General features: G+C 41.1%; 1 long non-coding RNA gene across 1 annotated transcript in view; it reads right to left on the bottom strand.

The window, feature by feature from the left end:
• Positions 1-13,609, bottom strand: part of LOC115282145 — a 42,061-nt gene that overhangs the window by 16,003 nt on the left and 12,449 nt on the right. The window contains exon 2 of the long non-coding RNA XR_003904528.1: positions 3,814-3,942. This is a non-coding gene — a long non-coding RNA (uncharacterized LOC115282145). The remainder of the gene's footprint in view (positions 1-3,813; positions 3,943-13,609) is intronic.

Genomic DNA, 13,609 nt, shown 5'->3' with positions numbered 1-13,609 from the left:
GAAGAAGTCAAACTTTCACTTTTCGCTGATGACATGCTACTCTACATGGAAAACCCAATCGACTCCACCAGAAGCCTTCTAGAACTGATCAATGAATTCAGTAAAGTTGCAGGGTACAAAATCAATGTACAGAAATCAGTTGCATTCCTATACACCAAAAATGAAGCAGCTGAAAGAAAAATCAAGAAGCTGATCCCATTCACAATTGCATGAAAAACCATAAGATACCTAGGAGTAAACCTAACCAAGGATGTAAAAGACCTATATGATGAAAACTATAGAAAACATATGAAAGAGATTGAAGAAGACACCAAGAAATGGAAAAACATTCCCTGCTCATGGATCGGAAGAAGAAACATTGTGAAAATGTCATTACTACCCAAAGCAATCTACACATTCAATGCAATCCCCATCAAAATTGCACCAACATTCTTCTCAAAACTAGAACAACTATAGTTGGAACAAACTATCCTCAAATTTGTATGGAACTATAAAAGACCCGAATAGCTAAAGTCATATTGAAGAAGAAAATCAAAACGGGAGGCATCACAATCCCAGACTTTAGCCTCTACTACAAAGCTGTCATCATCAAGACAGTATAGTATTGGCACAAAAACAGAACATAGACCAATGGAATAGAATAGAGAACCCAGAACTGGGCCCACAAATGTATGGCAAATTAATTTTTGACAAAGCAGGAAACAGTATGCGTTGGAAAAAAGACTGCCTCTTTAGCAGGTGGTGCTGGGAAAACTGGACAGCAACATGCAAAAGAATGAAACTAGACCACTTTGTTACACCATACACAAAAATCAACTCAAAATGACTGAAGGACCTGAATGTGAGACAGGAAACCATCAAAACCCTCAAGGAGAAAGTAGGAAAAAACCTCCTAGACCTCCACCGCAGCACTCTCCTACTCGACACATCCTCAAAGGCAAGGGAAATGAAAGAAAAACTGAACTCTTAGGACCACATCAAGATAAAAAGCTTCTGCACTGCAAAGGAAACAATCAAGAAAACGAATAGGCAACCGACAGAATGGGAAAAGATAGTTGCAAATGCCATATCAGATAAAGGGCTAGTATCTAAAATCTACAAGGAACTCACCAAACTTCACACCCACAAAACAAATAACCCCGTGAAGAAATGGGCAGAAGATATGAACATACACTTCTCCAAAGTGGACATCCAGATGGCCTACAGGCACATAAAACGATGCTCAACATCACTCATCATCAGGGAAACACAAATCGAAACCATACTGAGATACCACCTCACGCCAGTCAGAGTGGCTAAAATGAACAAATCAAGAGACTATAGATGCTGGTGAGGGTGTGGAGAGATGGGCACTCTCCTACACTGTTGGTGGGAATGTAAACTGGTGCAGCCGCTCTGGAAAACAGTGTGGAGGTCCCTCAAAAAACTATCCATAGAACTCCCTTATGACCCAGCAATAGCCCTGCTAGGGATTTACCCAAGAGATTCAGAAGTGCTGATGCATAGGGGCACATGTACCCCAATGTTCATAGCAAGCACTGTCACCAATAGCCAAAACATGGAAAGAGCCTAAATGTCCATCACCTGATGAGTGGATCAAGAAGATGTGGTGTATATATACAGAATGGAGTACTACATGGCAATGAGAAAGAATGACATATGGCCATTTGTAGGAAAGTGGATGGACTTTGAGGGTGTCATGCTGAGCGAAATAAGCCAGGCAGAGAAGGACAGAAACCATATGTTTGCACTCATACGTCTAACAGGAGAATAGGCGAAACCTAATGGAGGACCAGGGGGAGCGGAAGAGAGAAAGAGACTTGAAGAAAGAGAGGGATGCAAAACTTGAGAGACTATTGAATGCTCAAAATGAAAGTTGAAGGGGAAGGGGGAGGGGGGAAAAGAGGTGGTGGTGATGGTGGAGGGCACTTATGGGGAAGAGCACTGGGTATTGTACGGAAAACAATTTGACAATAAAATATTATGGAAAAAAAAATCTCAGCTGGCTTCTTTACAGAAATGGACAAGTTGATCCTAAATTTATATTGCAATTCAAGAGATCCAGAAGAGCCAAAACTATCCCAAAAGACAGAAAGAAGCGTCACACTTCCCAATTTCAAAAATTACCACAAAGCTACAGTAGTTAAGACAGTGTAGTACTGGAATAATGGTAGACCTACAGATAAATGGAATAGAGTTGAGAATCCAGAAATAGACCCACCCAGTTATGGTCAATTGATTTTCGACAAGGTGCCTGGGCAATTCAATAGGGAAAAGATGGGTTTTTCAGCAAACAGTACTGAGACAACTGGATATCCTCACGCAAAAGGATGAGGTTAGACCCTTGCCTCATGTGATATATTAAAATTAACTAAAAATGGATCAAGATCTAAATTAAAAATTAAAACTATAAAACTCTTTATTTTTTTTTATGTTTTATTCATTTTTGAGACAGAGAGAGAGGGAGAGACAGTGTGACCAGGGTAGTGTCAGAGAAAGAGGGAAGACAAAAGAATCAAACGACAAGCTCCAGGCTCTTAGTCATTGGCACAGAGCCCGACGTGGGGCTGGAACTTATGAACCGTGAGATCAGACCTGAGCTGAAGTCGGACACTTAACCAACTGAGCCATCCAGGCACCCCTAAAAACTCTTTAAAAAGAACATAGACATAAATCTCTGTGACCTTAGATTAGGCAATGGTTTCTTAAGTATAATAACAAAAGTATCAGCAACAAAAGAAAGGGATAAATTGGACTGGCTTAATACTAGCAGGACGCTGGTGACCTTGATGAAAGTAGCTCTGGAGGAACAGAAGGGGAGGAAGGTAACCAGGGTTATGTATGGAAACAGCAATGGGCATAGAGAGAATACAAGACATATGGCAGGGGATGAATCAGCAAGATGTGGCAAGAGATAAGATCTTTCCTTGGTACAAGAAAGAATAAAGGGTCAAATATGCCATAGATAGCTACTTAACAAAAATACTTTGTATTGATTTGGTTTGCCTCGTGTGCAATGTCTCTAGTGCTGTAGAAAGAAAATGGTTTCAGTAAAAAATGTGTACTGTAACAAATGTATATATAATCTCAGTTTAGTTTACACACATACACAGGCAATTGAATCAAAATAAGACTGAAAAGACACACAAAAAATGGATAAGGTTTTCCCTGATTAGGAGATAAAAGATAATTGTAGTTTTCTTCTTCAGAGTTTTAAATAAGAAAAAAATTTACGGAAGACAAAATCAAAGAGTTGTTTAAATTTCATAATATGTAATAGGAATAGGAAAAGACTAGCTTCTTCTCTCCTATCATCTTCCCCCACTCATCTCCCTGCCTAGGTCCTTCCTTTACTGAAAGATCACAAGGAGGCCTAACTTCCTTTTCTACAGGGTTGGTTCCGGAAAGGTTAACCCTTACACACAGAGTCGGAAGGATGAAGTCCCGCACTTTTCTGAGGAAGGTAGGATTGTGTAAGCGTTCAGAGCAAACCCAGAGTTCCCGACCGGCTCTGCCCCTCACCTGTGTGTGGCCTAGGACACATGTAATCTCCTCAACTGCGGTTCCCTTGGGTGAAATGGGCTGATTTTATAGGGCTCTTTTGATGATAACACGAACTAATGCCTGCAGATGGGTTAGCATAGTGCACACAGTAAAAGTTGGCTGGTATCACTATTATTAGCATTATCTGCATGAGATTATGAGTTTGACAGTTTTCAAAGGCAGCAAAAACCTCTGAATGTTGGAGTGGCTGTGCTCAGCAACAAATGACCAGAATTTCGAGTTTTAACAATATCTTGTGCCTGACCTTACCTGATCTACACAGAAGACTAATCGAGCCCTTCAAATGTCACTCCCAGGCTGCTCTTCCCCTGACGTCCACACGCCTTTAATCATCCACCACAATAGGAGACTTGATCAAAGTCACGAACAGCTTGGGAGCTAAAATCACAGGAGAATTATGGCCTTTAAGATGACTTGAGACTTTAAATCACTACTTAAAAAACTGCTAAACTTTAAAAGTTTAAGCAACCAAAGAAACAAAAAAAAAAAAAAAAGGAAAGAAAGAAATGTAATTTTAATATTATCAAGGGAGCTCAGAAAAACCATAGCCGGTAGACCCATAAAACTTGTGCCAAAACGAGACAGAGGGATCCTCATGAAAATGACAAATGCAGGGTAGACTGAAGCATGACAAGAAGTCATCTTCGGGATAAGTAAGTCCCACTCTCATTTTACAGAAAGGTTGAGAGCAACTTCAGGCCCTGGCCCATGTTCCTTTCTGCATCATTGCTTCTCCCTGATGGTTGACCCACACTGATAAACAGCACTGGTTGCGGTGTGGCCAAACCTTAAGCACGCAGGGTCTCCACACAGGAAACCTCCCTTCAGGGAATCCTGGCTCCCATACTCTCTAGGATCAGAGTTGCCAGAATTCCTCAATAGCTGGGAAGGTGAAAGGGGAGAACCAAATAGTAAGCCTTCCAGTTTCTTTCTTTCCTTCCTTCCTTCCTTCCGTCCCTCCCTCCCTCTTTTTTTTTTTTTTTAACCAGGCCCATTAAATGAAAAGCAGAAGAGCAATTCCTACAGGAAGGATCAAGGACAGAAAAGAAACTAGAGCCTTCCTGCTCAAAACCTACCCTAGAACAAAACTCTGTTCTCCATTCAAAGGCACCCATTGGATGGCTCCAAACTACTCCACACATCTTACTCCAGGGGATTCTCTCTCTCTCTCTCCCTCTCCCTCTCTCTTTTCAGAGAAAGAGAGAAAGGGGACAAGTGAGTGAGGGGCAGAGAGAGAGAGAGAGAGAGAAGGAAGTGGGGCTCACCTGAAGCAGGGCTCAGGCTCATCTGATGTGGAACCTGAACTTACAAACAATGAAATCATGACCTGAGCTGAAGTCAGATGCTTAACCAACTGAGCCACCCCAATGCCCAATGAATATTACTAGCATCTCCCAGATATGTTAATCCCCATTCTCCCCTCTCCCACAAGTTCCATTGTGCTTCTCCTTTCCACCTGTCAAAATTCTGCTTACCCTTGAAAACCCAGTTCACACCACTGCTCTCCATGAATTCATCCCAGATCACCACAAACAGGAAGCGGTGGCTCTCCTTTGAAATTCAGAGAGTCACTGGTTAAACACTTCTATACTCATCTAATGATAAGTACATAGGACAAGAGGCTCCATTTTTAAGTACTGAAGGAGACTGGGAAGGCCCAGAAGAACAAGAGCTCTGTATTAATATCCCCTCTCAGCACCGAGCATGGAGAAGGGGTTTCATGATGAACAAAAGGATAAACGAATGAATGAATGAATGAAAAAATGAAGAAAAGAAAGACAAGTCCGACCTTCATGTTTTTCAAAAGACTATTAGCCCTTTAAAAAAATCCTCTCAGGGCACCTAGGTGGCTCAGGCAGATAGGCATTTGACTCTTGGTTTTGGCTCAGGTCATGATCTAATAATTTATGAGGTTGGGCCCAGCGTTTGGGCTCTGCGCTGACAGCATGGACCGTGCTTAAGATTAAAAAACAAGTTTGTTTATTTTGAAAGAGAGAGAGATTGCATGAGTAGGGAAGGAGAGAGAGAGAGAGGGAGAGACAGAATCCCAAGCAGGCTCCATTCTGTCAGCACAGATCCCCATGCAGAGCTCCATCTCATGAACCATGAGATAATGACCTGAGCCAAAACCAAGAGTCAAACACGCAAGCAACTGAGTCACCCAGGTGCCCCAGAAATAAATAAACTTTAAAAAAACAGTTCTCCTCTTAATGACAATTTTAACCCAGGTGCAACTCAAGCAATATATTTATGGGCCCAACAGAAGACCATCATAATGTGCTTCACATTTGCCACTGACATGAAGTGAAACAAACTTTATTATTTCTGTTTTCCCCCTTCCTTTCAGTAATGAAATAAATCCCAGTCCCAGCAAATGGCAAATCTCTATTCTTAAAGTGCATTTGGATTTTACTAATTTACTTTGCTTATACATAATTCAAAAGGAGATTTTATTTCAGTGCTTTATTTGTGCCTTCTAGTTATTATTCCTTCTGAAAACAGCCCTTCACATATATTAGGTCTAAAGCCCTACAAAAGGTTTCTGGGGTCTCTCTGTGTTCTTTTTAACTTCATTTTCTTAAGCTTACAAAGTGGAACCATCAGTTTAGATGACTGCTTTGTAGTGACGTTCCATTTCTGGGACATTAAGAACCCTAGTGAGGAGTGAGGGGAGGAAGAGGGATGAAATGTTGAAATACCAGAATATAGGCTTATGGTTTCTCAGAAAAGATCTTTTTTGAGCCAAAAGTCTCTAATTGCAGAGGAAATGGCCTTATTCAGAATTTAACAGGCACCTTCTCTCAAATGCTAGGAACTATATTTCCAGTGCCTGAAAAAGCATGATTTTTTTTAAAAGAAAGAAATCCATCTTGCCCCAGCACTGTGATGTCAGGCTCTCTCTATACCATGGGGGAAACTGCAACAAAAATCTCAGTGACTTAAGAGATGAGTATTGAAACCCCCAAGAGAGGCAGGCCGAGAATAGCACCCATGCATCTCAACTCCCCAGGCTGCCTCTATCAAGTTGGGTCTAATAATCATGCTGTCGGTTTCCTGCACCTCTGCGGAGGCAGAGATAACCCATAAGGAGCATAGACAAAGTTGACTTTTAAAAAAGTATTTAACTGCATGCTCAGGGCATCAGAAATGGTTTATGAACAGAGAAGAGGGGATCAGAGAAAAGAGGCTGACAGTCAGACATGGAGCATGGACAATATCTACTAGGTGGGATGGTTTCTTGTGGGGAACCTCCTAAGCAGTCAGGCAAACTGACAAAGCCTCTCCAGATGTCCTCCCAATACCCCTTCCCAATAGCACCTGTCTGGTCACTTTTTGCTTAGGTCCTTATCTGTAGCTTTCCAGAGCTTAGTACATCAAGAAGTCAGACTTCTCTATAGCAAAGGAAGTCATGTATTCCAAAGAGAACTTTGAAGTAAGTGGGAAAGAGGCTCCAAGAACAGGCAGGGACAAAGGGAGACTACACAGCAAGAACACAGCCAGACTATGGTCTCAGAACTGTCTAGCCAAAACCATCTCCTGGGATGCTGGATGACTGCTCGAGGCTCACCTCCAATGCTGAAGCCAGCCCAGAAAGCTCACCCTCTCCCTGTGTCTTTGTGGCTGTGGCTCTGCTTGGCTAGGCCCTGCCACATGCTCATGTCCTGGCTGCCCAGAGCCTCTGTGGCAGGTGACTGGCCCCTGTGCTCTCCCTAATTTGGGGCTGTTCCCCCAGTAGGAAGGGTGTCGGATACTAGACAGCTAAACACAATCCCAGGAACCACTTTGCAAGGTCTAGGAACCTAAAGTGCAAAGCCTTGTGTGTCAGTCTAAGGCCAGAGGTCTTTGGCCCCATGGCACAGTTACTCAGACCTAATCTCTTTCTAGAGGAGCTGTCCCATGGCTCACGACTTCTGGCTAGACCCCAGCACTATAGACTGAAGGGGGCTTGGAGACCATCAGTCTAGATGAGGAAACTGAAGCTTCCAGAAATCAAGCTCCTACCTCTTGTCCTCTGACCTGAAAGGCAGAGTCTGAATTCACTGCATCTTGGAAGTGTGCAACTTCTGGCTTTAACTTGCGTGGTCATTGGCTATGACTCAGTTCAACTTAAATGCATTAAAACATAACGGTTTTATTATCCTCAAAATAGAAACCCAATCTCTCTCCTGACATTTTCCATCTACCATTTTCCTTGCTGAGTTTTTTATTAGCCTTCCGCTAGGCAAGTCTCTTATTGAAACAATTCTGCCTGTTATACTCCTGAAGAATATTCCATAACTGCCTGAGGTGGATGGTTAATATTGACCCAAATCTAGAGCTCTTCTGTGACTGGTTCTTAAGAAACAGAAAATAATCTGGTGTTATCCCAGTGATTTGTTAGGAACAAAGGTTCAAGAAAGTAGGAGTAAGACAAAATGACATTTCCATTTACAAATCCTTTGAACACAGTAAGACTCAACCAGTCCTCCTGGGGAGGTCTGTCATGACTTGCCTAATGACTGAGCCCTTATTTTATTTAATTTATTTAAGAAACATAAACTAGCTTCATTTCATTAGTGCTTAAAATGCCATGAAGTTTTGGGCATTTGGTGGTGAATGGTTGTATTTGTGCTGAATAAAGTAGAACATCTATTTGAATTGTGCCCAACGCATTCAAACTAGCCCACCAATGTCTTTAGTATAGTGGGAAGGGGGAGACACAACGGATGTTAAAATGAGCTCATCAGCAGAAGGATGTGCCATCACTGATTGATTTCTACACTCACTTTTTCACATTTAACATCTCCATCAATAGCAAGGTCTTTGCTTTCTTAGCAATACACAGAATACTAATGTATTTTTAAATATACGGTATCTTAGATTGAATAAAACACTGTCTGGCAAAATACTTGTTCATGTGAAATTACTGTGTGATTTATGATTTGGAGAAAAAAAATAATATAGCCATTTCCTTAAACTCACATTTGTATGTGGAAAATAAGGTTACCCATAGTGTCTATGGCACAATGACAATTCCAAGAATTATATTTTCCTTTGCTTCAGTCCCCTGTGGCCCACCTTCCATTTACTCTCTGCTAAGACCAGATGCTCAAAGGCTTCCATTATCTTTAACACTTCTCACTCTACTAGAGAAAAAAACTGATTTGGTGACTATCAATTTGTCAAATGTAGTCTTATTAACCAGAAGAAAAAGTAAAATATGAAAGCTAATCTAGATGTATAGATGAATATACAAAAAGAGTAAGGCCCTAACTTCCACTATAGGATCGGCAGACTCAGTAAGGTTGTTTCTTTTTCCCCCTTTATCCTTTTATCTAAAAGAAAGAAAGAAAGAGAGAGAGAGAGAGAGAGAGAAAGAAAGAAACAAACAAACAAACCACTGTGATATATTTCAGTTTCAACAGCAGTGATGATGATCTTTCCTATGAGTAAATACAGTCAAGCCTCCGAAGGTGATAAAAATCATCCCTAGAATCTAAAATATGAATGCCAAGTCATTTTCAGCTTCTGTATTGTAGCTGAAACATGATAAAGACACTCACAGCTGGTTCAGAGACGGTTGCTGGTTGCTGGTTTTACTAAGAGGTTCAATGGGAAACCTGAAGAATGTGGTTTCAAGTCTGACAGAAATGACTGGGAGGGGAGTGAACTTATTTTGTATACCATGATTTAATGTGGTAATTCCAATGGTATTTGTCATTTATTGGGCAATTTCTATTGCCAACATTTCACCCCCATTTTATTTCTGGTAACTTAATAATCCACTCCCTTCTACAAATGGAGAAATTAAGTCTCAGAGGTGAGAAGTGCTTCCCCTAGATCTCACCATTGCTGGGGGAGAGCCAGACTCACACCAGCTCTGTCTCCAGGGCAGGTTCACACTCTGACTTGGGACCCGATGCTACTGGTGTATGCTCACAACATGGCACGTCGTAGGCTTCAAATTGGGAAATTTGTTCTTGAAAAAGTATGCTCTGAGTCAGAAAGAGCAGCCCTTATAGGCGAGGACAGAAATTTGAACTGCACTGTTCTTGGGAGCACTCTTTATCCACAGGGCTCTCTGTGTGTCAGCCAGATGCTATCCAAACCTGACACCTCGGACTGCACGTGTTCAGAAGAGATAAGCCAGGGCCCTGCTGGCACATGGTGCACAAAGACTAGGCTTAGATGTGAAAGGTTTTCTCAGGCCAATTGGCCAGTGGCTCTCCCCATTGCACACATACTGATAGGGATATGCTCTCGCCCTCTACCTTGTCCTTCACTCCCAGAGGTTGGGGGAAATTCTCATTTTGACTTAATCTGAAAGTTTGGAAACTGGAGACCTGCACTTAAGCTCCAGAGTCCCCTCTGGGTCTGTCCTAAGAGGCCTTCTAATGCTCATGCAGACAGGACTCCTGCAGACCTAAAGGCATAGCAAAGGGTCCTGAGGTGGACACATATGCCAGACCTGAGTGGGACCCTTCCTGCAAAATCAAGGTAGGTAGAATCTGAGTGTCCAGAATGTGGTTCAAGCCAAGGAGTTTTAAGGGTATCAGTCAGTTTCATTTAGTAGGTGTATGTTGCTTAATTTGGTGTATACCAAGAACATTCGCAATTTAGCATAAATGGAATGTTTTCAATTGCATTTATTGTGAAATAAAATGGTATGTGTCCACTGCAGAAAATTTGAGTAGCAAAGAGTGGACGAAAGAAAGTTAACATCACATATATTTTCACCTCCAGAAATAACTTTTGCTACCTGTTTCAAGTGTTTCTCTCTAGCAGCTCACCCATTTAAGGGCACACAACAGTGATTCTTGTCCCTTACCATGAGCATTAGCTGGATCTATGGAAGAGCAAGGACTTTATATTTAATTCCAAACACAAACTTCTTTGCTTGAATATTCTAGAACATAATAACCACTTGGCATGTTGTCTTTTCATTTTGATAGTACTGATCTAAATATGGCATGTAGGTGTTAAGCTGCATTTGGAAACTATGCCTAAAATGACACTATTTGTAGATCTTATTTTTCTGAGTAAACAGATTCACTCTACATTTTCTTTCAGTCCTTCTGGACAAAAGGGAAAAACAGAGGAATGACTCCCAAAGTCGGTTAGTGGAGAGAGCTTTTTACTAGCGGCTGCTACTTCAGGGAGAAGAGACTCTGTCTTGCATACTAAGCACTTTGGGTGCAGTGAATAAATCCTTCACCTGTGTGTTCACTCTACTTTACACTCCCAATGAGCCTGGAGATGACTACTCAACTAAATGTTAAATCTGACGATGACTCCATATCAAGAGATCATCCTTTTCGCTTTTTATTGATTTGCAGTCTTTTTGTATCAATCCTGACTCTACATCTCTGTTACACATCAGGGTTAAAGAAAAGAGTCAAGTAGAAGAGAGTGAGATTTGAAAGGAAGCACGGATGTGTTGGCAGGAACTGGAATCCCTGGGAATGCTCTGAGTACAGCTGACTGTTCTTGACATAACTAAAGTTGGTAAAAGGCTTCAGAACAAAGATGAAATTAAAACCATGTAGGTAAAATACCTGAAAAGCATAGGGAAAGATGAAATTGTCCCTAAGAAGAGAACTGGGGACTCAGAAGAAATGGTCAAACTCCCAGTAATGCTGCAATAACCACATGGTTGTATTTCTTTTTAAAATCATAAACACATAACATACAGAGTTTGCTTCACTTTAAGAGTGCAGATTGCAGTCTGCTCAGCACCCTGCTGAGCTACCCCACATTCTAGAAGGTTCTGATGGGACTGCCAGTAGCAATTCATCCTCCACTCCCTGCCAAAGCAGTGGGCACAGAACCCAGTCTGGCCAATCTTTGTTCTCCATGGCCCTGTCCAAGGTCATTGGTCCAAAGAATGGTCATGTGACCCAAGTACAGCCAACAATAGCATCTCCAAGGGATTGGACCTGTGGATGCTGGGAAAGAGTTCATCTTTGTTTCTATCTATGGACTCATGATCTTAAAGGTCCATAAATGATTAGAGATTCTGGGGATTATTCTGTGGTTGAATAGAGAACAAAGCAAACAGAAAAGCAAAAGGGAATGGGCAGAAAATGGGAAGGAATAAAAGGAGAGAAGAGAAAATAGAATGAAGACATAAAGACATTGAACACCTGGATCTAATTATGTCAGAGCCAGGACTAGCTCAGGTTGGCTTCCCATAGTTGTAGGAGTCAATAAACACTCTATTGTGCTTATGCTAATTTGCTGTAGGTTTTGTCATTTGCAAACCAAGAGTCTTCTGACTCTCATTTTGTAAATGTGAAGAAAGTAAGTTCTGGAGGAGTGTCGGTCAAAATTAGACTGTAAGATGAGGAAGGTCCTGGTTCTCCACACAGTATAGTGCTAACAGACAAGCCAGAAAACTGAAAATAACTACAAAATCTCAGAACTTACATTCTTTCTCCAGACTCCAGAGTTTGATTTTGTTAGTCTCTGTTTGAGCATCAAGAACTGCAGGCTTTGTCATAGCAATGTGATTTCTGGACTCCAAAAGGACCCTGGACTCTCAAAATGTCCTCCTTTCAAGCCTACCACCCTATTTCTTTTTTCGAAGGAAAAAAAAAGAATTAATTTTTAGTATTATTTCAAAGATCCCAAGGGCCAGAGGCCCTTGCAAATGTCTAGACAACAATTGGAAAATGAGGAATTTATGCTACTCTCTGTGTTTCTTGGGAGCCACATGGATTCTTAACTTCTCTTTAATTGTTTTTCTTCCTTCTATTCTCGGTTTATGGGCCTTTTCATTTTTGTATCCATGCCTTCTCCAACATGAAAGGTATCCAAATTTAAGTTTCAGGCATCCAAAAATAACCACTTCAGTATATTTATATCAACTGTTCTCAGACCTTTTAGACTTAGAACCCCTTTATACTCTTAAAAATTATTGAGTAATCCAAAGGCCTTTTGTTTATATGGGTTATTTCTATTGACATTTACTATGTTCAAAATTAAAATAGAGGCTCTCCACATGGATCCACAGTGCTAGTAAAGTCTGTGAGCCCAACTTTAGGTCCGGCAAGCCTAAACCCATAATAAAGCCCTTTGCTTTTGCTTCTTTTCATCTCTTTCCTCTCCATTTTCTTTCTTTCCTTTCCCCCTTTTAATTTGTTTGTTTGATTTGTCTGTGTGTTTGTGTGCTTCTGTTCCCTCTGTGTTTGTCTGTCTGTTTTCCTTCTTAGGGCTACACCAAGAAAGAAGCCAAAGTGTGCATGATGGTGAGTCCCAAATATTGCTGAGTAGGGAAATGAAATATTTAAAGGCACAACAAGAGAAACTGAGAGACACTATTAAAAGAATATTTCCTGAATTGACAGGCCCTGGACAGTCAACAAGCCTCCTTTAACAGAGCAATATTAACAGGTGCACAGTGCACAATGAGCTTTCTAAAGCTGACAAGAGACCGAAAATTAGCAAAAATGACAAAACGAAGGAACTCTCCCCTGAATAACCTCAAGGAAAAAGTCACAGCCACAGAACTGCTCAAGGCAGATCTAGACAACATACCGGATCAAGAATTTTAAAAACTTGTCATAAAATTAATCACTGGGGTTGAAAAAAGCATCAAAGAAGCAACTGAGACAATGACTAGGCACTTTGAAAATGGGTGTGATGAGTTAAAAAAAGGCTATAAGTGAGGTGAATAACAAAATGGAGGCAGCCACCTCAAGGATTGACGACGTAGAGAGAAGAATAGGTGAATTAGAAGATATAGTTATAGCAAAAGAGGAAGCTGAAAAAAAAGAGAGAGAAATTGATCCAGGAGCAGGAAAGGGGAATTCGAGACCTGAGTGATACAATCAAGCGGAACAACATCCGGCTCATAGGAATTCCGGAAGAGGAAGACAGAGAGACAGGGCCTGAAGGGATACTAGACCAAATTATAACTGAGAATTTCCCAAATCTGGGAAAAGAAATAGACATTCAAATTCAAGAGGCACAAAGAACCCCCTTAAGACGTAATTTGAATTGGCCTTCAGCACAACATATCATAGTGAAACTGGCAAAATATAAAGATAAAGAGAGAATTCTGAAA

Source organism: Suricata suricatta, chromosome 2, assembly GCF_006229205.1.
Source record: "Suricata suricatta isolate VVHF042 chromosome 2, meerkat_22Aug2017_6uvM2_HiC, whole genome shotgun sequence".
Taxonomy (NCBI): Eukaryota; Metazoa; Chordata; class Mammalia; order Carnivora; family Herpestidae; genus Suricata; species Suricata suricatta.
The sequence above is the reverse complement of the archived record's forward strand: the minus strand, read 5'-3'. Positions and strand labels throughout refer to the sequence as shown.